Here is a 6,634-nt window from a genome sequence, read left to right on the forward strand (position 1 = left end):
TTCTCTTGACTATACATACATAGGAAAAGAATTGTTAGAGCAAACAAAAAAATCTATGTTTAACTTTATGAGGAACTGTCATACTGTTTTCCACAGTGGCTGAATTATTTACATCTCCACCAGCAGTGTGTGAGGGTTCAATTTCTCCACAATACTACTAGCACTTGTTTTTGTCTTCTTGAATACAGCCATCAGCGTTGATATGAAGTGGCATATCATTATGATTTTGATTTACATCTTCCTAATAGCCAATGATGTTGAGCATATTTCAAGTGTTTATTAGCCATTCATATATCTTTGAAACACTATTCATACCATTTTTTCATTTTTTAAATTGGGTTGTCTTTTTATTGTTGTGTTTTAATAGTTTTTTAAATGTTCTCTAGATACAATTATGTATTAGTCTACTCAGGCTTCCATAACAAAATAACACACTATGGGTAGCTGAAATAACAGAATTTTGTTTTCTCACAGTTCTGGAGGCTGAAAGTACAAGGTCAAGGTACTGGCAGGTTAGTGTCTGGTGAGGGCTTTCTCCTTGGCTTGCAGATGGTACCTTCTTGCTGTCTCCTCACTTGACCTTTCCTTCATGCTGGGTGATTCTTCCTCTTATAAGGACACCAGTCCTATTGGATTAGGGCGCCTCCTTTATGACTCCATTTAATCTTAGTTATCTTTTGAAAAACCTCATCTCCAATTATTGTTCCTTCGAGGGTTAAGGTTTTGACTTATGAATTTGAGGGGAGCACAATTCTGTCTGAATGGAGTGTTTTCTGTTGCTATAATAAAATAAAGACTATAATATTGGCTCATGGTTCTGGATGCTGGGATGGTGCTGGCATCTGCTTAGCCTCTGAGAACTTCTTTCTGCCTTGTAACATGACAGAGGATGTCACTTGGTGAGAGAGCACAGTACTAGTTTGTGTTTTTCTTTTTCCTCTTTCATAAAAGCCACTACTGCCATAAGCATCAGTACCATGACCTCATCTAATCTTGGATCTCCCAGAGGTCCCACCTTCAAATCATTAACACATGAATTTGAGGGTCAAGTTTCCAAAATGAGTTTGGGGGGAACAAACATCCAGATTGCAACACTGTTCATAACAAGTTCCTTGTCAGATGTATGGTATATATAAATTGTCTCCCACTGTGAGTTGTCTTTTCTTTGTCTCTCTTTTTTTTAAACTTCAATGAATTTTTCACTTTCTTGATGCTGTGCTTTGAAAGCACAATTGTCTTGAATTTTTTTGTCAGTTTAGCTATTTTTGTTTTCATAGCTTGTACTTTTGAGCTCATATATAAGAAACAATCGCCTAACATAAGATCATGAAGATAAACACCTATCTGCACTTCAAAGAGTTAATCGTTTTAAACCTTACATTTATGTCTTGTGTCCATTTTCAGTTAACCTTTGTATGTGATGTGAGGCAGGGATCGGACTTCACTGATTTGCATGTATATATCCAATTACCCCAGATCCAGTTGTTGAGAAGACGATCATTTTCCCAGTTAAATTGTGTTGGCCTGCTTGTTAAAATTAATTGAGCATAAGAGCTTGCTCCTGGGCTCTAATTCTGTTCTGTTGGTCTATGTGTCTACTCTGTGCCAGTACAGCACAAACGTAGTCGTTTGGATCTGAATTGCCTCCCAAAGCTCACGTGTCAACGGCTTGGTCCCCAGTGCAGCATGTTCAGAGGTGGGCCTTAGGGAAGTGATTGGATCCTGAGGTTCTTACTTAATCAGTGGATTAACCCATTGACAGAGCCACCATTTAATGGACTATTGGGAGGTGCTGCAGTGTGGCTGGGCACAAATCACGAGCCACTCACAGCTTTGTAGATTCAAACAGCAATTCTTTATTCCCGATCTCACACGGGCCTTCTACAAACACGTTCTGGGGAAATCCACGTTCTCTGCCAAAATCCACACCTCCACTGGGCTTCTGTCTCCCAAAAATACTGTCTGAATCCCGTGAGAACTCAAGAGGAACTCAGGCAGCAGGACACGCCCTATTCCCAGCAGGAATAACCTTAAACCTGGAACCGCCCTAAACCAGGATTGTCCTAAACTGGGAACGCCCTAAACCCGGATCCGCCCTGGTCCTTGAGCAAGGTCACCTTACATGCAATGTCACTGCAAAATGTCCTAATTCCTGGAGTCCTTCCACTAAGCAACATGGGGTACGCTGGCAAGGAAATTGTCATACCTACTTGGCTAATGGCTCCCAGCAGGGAGGTACAGGAAATTTAGGAGGTATGGGCTGGTTGGAGGGAGTGGTCCCTGGCAGCATGCCTTTAGGGCCTATGTTTTGTACGGACACCTTCCTTTCTCTCTTGCTTTTTCTGCTTCCCAGCCACCATGAGGAGAGAAGCTTTGCTCCACCACGTGTTCCACTCCAGAAGATTCTGACTCACCAAGGCCCAGAAACAATGGAGTCAAATAACCAGGGACTGAAACCTATGAAACAGGGAGTCAAAATAAACCTTCACCCCTCTAAAACTGTTCATATCATGGATTTTGTCATAGTAATGGAAAGTTCAGCACCACTGTAGCTCTTTGAAGTAAGATTTGAAATCAGAATATGAGTCCTCCAACTTTGTTCCTTCAAATTACTATTATTATTATTATTATTATTATTATTATTATTATTATTATTATTTGCTACTCTTGAGTTTCTTGCATTTCCAGAGGAATCCAAGATTGTCTTACCAATTTTTGTTAAAAATAAAATAAAAGCAAAAAAGCAGCTGGTATTTTTTCAGAAATTACACTGAATTTGTAGATCACTTTGGATAGTATTGCCGTCTTCATGGCACTGTTTTCTGATCCATAAAACATGGGATGTCTTTCACTGATGGAACTTCTTTCCGCCATGTTTTGTGGTTTTTAACTTAAAAGTCTTACATTTCTTTTGTTGAACTTATCTCTAAATATTTTATTGATTTGGATGCTATCCAAAATGGAATAACATAAGCAGTTTTAAATGGAGTGATACTGCTAGGCATACATGGGAAACAGAATTAAAGTTTTAAAAGAAAACAAATAATTCCCTTAGGGTGGCAATCATTAAATCTTCCTCACAAACTTTTCCTGTGGGCTTTCCATCCCTTTGTCCTCCTTTCCCTTTCCTTTCTGTGCACAGCTTTGCCTGGATAGACTTACTTAAGACGTGTATGAACACGCTCTATCAGCCTCTCCGAGGCGAACAAAAGAAAAGGGAAGCTGAGTCAAGAAGCAAGGAGACCAACTGTTCTGTTTGTTGAAGGCTGGCTGGAGAGGCCTTTTCCCCTGGAGTTTGTGTATTTGAACCACCTAATATGTTATAACCCAAGTGCCTTCATTGAAAAAGGGGGGAAAAATGCTTAAATAGAAAAACCAACCTACAGAAAGGGTGTCCTGGGATTTACCTTCATGCTAGATTATCCTGGTGCTTATTATGTCCAAGACTGACCTCAGGCATAAGCAGAAAAGGCTGCCAGCTCTGCAGCCTGCTTTCATGGATTTATGGGAACCTCCCTGCTCAATAAATACCTGAGAGAACTTGCTAACTACAGACCCCAACTTCTGGATTTAAAGGTTGATTCCTTTAGCTTGAGGAATAGCACTAAGAAGCACTTGCCTCTGGGATGGGTTGTTCAGGAAGGCTTGGAAGTCCTTTGTACCTGAGTGTATTTACCTCTCTGATCAGGTCTCTAGAGCATTATTTCACGGAGAAAAGGGCAGGGGGGAATCCGGCTGGGTGAGGGCACAAAGTGAGCCAGATAGAGCAAACTCCCCCATTGCACCTGAAGGCTCTGCTCATCAGATTGTAACTCCTGTGTCAGGAACAGGCTTGGGGAACAGAGCACAGGGTAAAGGATTGTTTTAAGGTATTAGACCCAACTTCCTCCTCCTCATATTCTCCTATGGATGAGTCACACTTCTAGCCTGAACTGACTTTCCACAATCCTGCCCTTCCTGGCCTCTGCATATGTTATATACAAAGAAACTACACACCAAACAAGAGAAAGAAGGGGAAAAAAGTTAGGAAAAAAACTGTAACCTGGGCAACCTGTCTCCTGGTACACGAAGTCTAGCTGCTTGAAGAGTCAGGACTGTGTTGTATTGGAGTTTTCTCTTGGAATCCAGGTGTGTGGTGTTATCAACAGAGCCACTTCTTAATCATATGTTAAACTATTCAGGATCACAAGCCCCTAATTAATGTGCAATTTGGCATTAGTATCTAGACTTAACCCAGGCTGTCCCAAAGTGTCCTTTTTTCTACTACCAAAATTCCAATAACCCAAATCGATCTCCAACTTGTAATAGAATTTTGGGGAAAGACCAAACACTTGTAAGTAAGGGAAATGCAAAAACTCCCTTAAAAATTACTGCAGGCTTGAATATTCAAGACCTCTTGTAGCATTGCACAGATGAGTTGTACATGAGGCTAAGATGGCTGGGGCTGAATGCGATCTAGAATATTCCTGACACTCTCTTGGGACAAGCATATTTGAAGTTTTCATTATCACCAGGTTGGGCTATGACTTCTTTGACAGACACATAAATAACATTTCTGTATGGCTGGTGGGAAAGCTATTTATGGACTGCACTTTCTTTAACTGGACTATCCCAATTGATCCTGATGCCATCAAAGAAGAACTTGGCTTTAAAATTAGACGCATAGAGGCTCATACTTGATCCAAGGAAATAACCTGTCATATGCCTCACAGCTTGTGATTCACAGCTCCGACTCCCTCCCTGGGCAGACCCCAGAGTGAAAGGCTGCCCTCTAAGGGATTGGGGAATTCCAAACAGTTCTGGACATGTGGGGACTGAGATGAACTATGAGGTCTAGTTTTCCTCTTCAGATGTCCCCATTTTGACTGAAACCATTAGGACAGACTGCTGGCTGTCTATCAGGGGCTGGGCCTTCTCTCTCTCTGCTCTCAAGTTAAAGCACATTTCCCAGCCTCCCTTGGAGCCTGGAGTGGCCATAAGATCAAATGCTCAGTGGAAGGAAGAAAACATGATTGTGCCCTTAGCAGTCCTGCGCTGTGAAGCCTCCCGGGAGCTCTTTTCTATGTCCTTGACCTCCTTCCTGACACCTAGGGTGGCCCCAAGTAGAGACTTTGGGGATGCCAGAAATGGGGCACGGCAGACTGCCATGAGTCTGGACCCCTGAGTGGGTGTGTGGAGCAGAGACCTGCTGACCTGGAACCCCCACATGGGACTGTTACACATAGGTGTCTGTCCAGAGCCGTCACTTGTTAAGGTATCCTTGTTAGAGTGTTTGACTTGAGCACCTGTCCCTGTGTTTTTGTCCCATTAACTTTTTTATCCTCCTTGGTATTTCTTAACCTGCTCCCCTCTAACCCTCTATTGCCCCTGTTATTCAAGCCATTCATCATCTCAACATCCCCTAACTGGATGGCAGAGCCTGACCCCCTGGCATGGTGAGTAGGGCCACCCCCAGTCCACTCTGCCCACCCCTACAGTCTCATCTCCCCGTGCTCCCCATCCTGGCTTCCTGTCACACTGAGAGACAGAAACTCACAGGCAATTCCCGGGCCCTCTCCAACTTTGTCACCTTCACACAGTGATTCCTCTCTCCCCAACCCTTTCCCTTCCCTACACCTGCTAAACTCCTACTCAGCTTCATGGGAAGATGCACCTGATATCCTCAACTGGACCATGTGGCTGTCTCTGTCCTGGGAGCCCTGACCCTTCTGGTTTCCTCTCCAATGAAACAAGTTTCTTCTGTCAGCTTAAGCGCACAAACATGCAAGGGACAAAATGATCGATACACATTAGGAGCTTCAAATGTAGAGTTATGAAGCCACTCAAGTTCCCCTAGTCAGAGTGACCTTTACTTCCCCGCTCTTGTCTCAGTTCCTGTGGCCAGGAGAAAAGGTCAGCAGGTCCTCACAGAAGGTCTAAAACCCTGTCTCTGGCAGAGGTGGCGCCTCCCACACTGAGCAGCATCAACCCCCAGGCGCAGCTCCCCACGGCAGGCCTGTGCTGAGCAGCTAGGTTGTGTGGCATAGGGACTCCGTCAGCTAAGGGACTTGCCAAGGTGACCCACAGGCTTGGGGTGAACAGAGAGTGAAACTGAGGCCTGACCTGCAGCTGTCCTCATCCCCACACATGAGGCCCTTTCATGCCATAAAAGGGAAGAGGCCATGCTGCCGCGTGACGTGGGGATTGGGATAGAACAACCTCATTCTGTCTTATTGAATGGGGACATTCCTGGCCACTGGAGCTCTTCCAGCATGGGCTCATCTGGGAGAGGAGCTGTACACAGTCCAAGCTGCCCAAAGACAGAACTGAAGAGAAACAAGGAAATAGACGTGTCCTATGGCAGTGATGTACACATTACAGCACCCCCTTCCCAGCTCACGAGGAGGGCTTCTGTCTGGGTTCACACACCCTATTTTCTGTTTAACCATAACAAGATATTTTTCTGATGTGAAACTGCCCATAGGTCATTTTTGCCTCAGGTTTGGTGATTATATGGATGGAGAGTGGGTCATGACAGATAACCAGAAAGAAGTTCAACAAACAAAACTCACTGAGCATAAACCCTACCTTTATAGAAATACAGCAAAATTTAAGCACTATGTTTTAAAACTATTAGTGTTAACAAATAATTTAG

Source organism: Callospermophilus lateralis, chromosome 14 (assembly GCF_048772815.1).
Source record: "Callospermophilus lateralis isolate mCalLat2 chromosome 14, mCalLat2.hap1, whole genome shotgun sequence".
Lineage (NCBI taxonomy): Eukaryota > Metazoa > Chordata > Mammalia > Rodentia > Sciuridae > Callospermophilus > Callospermophilus lateralis.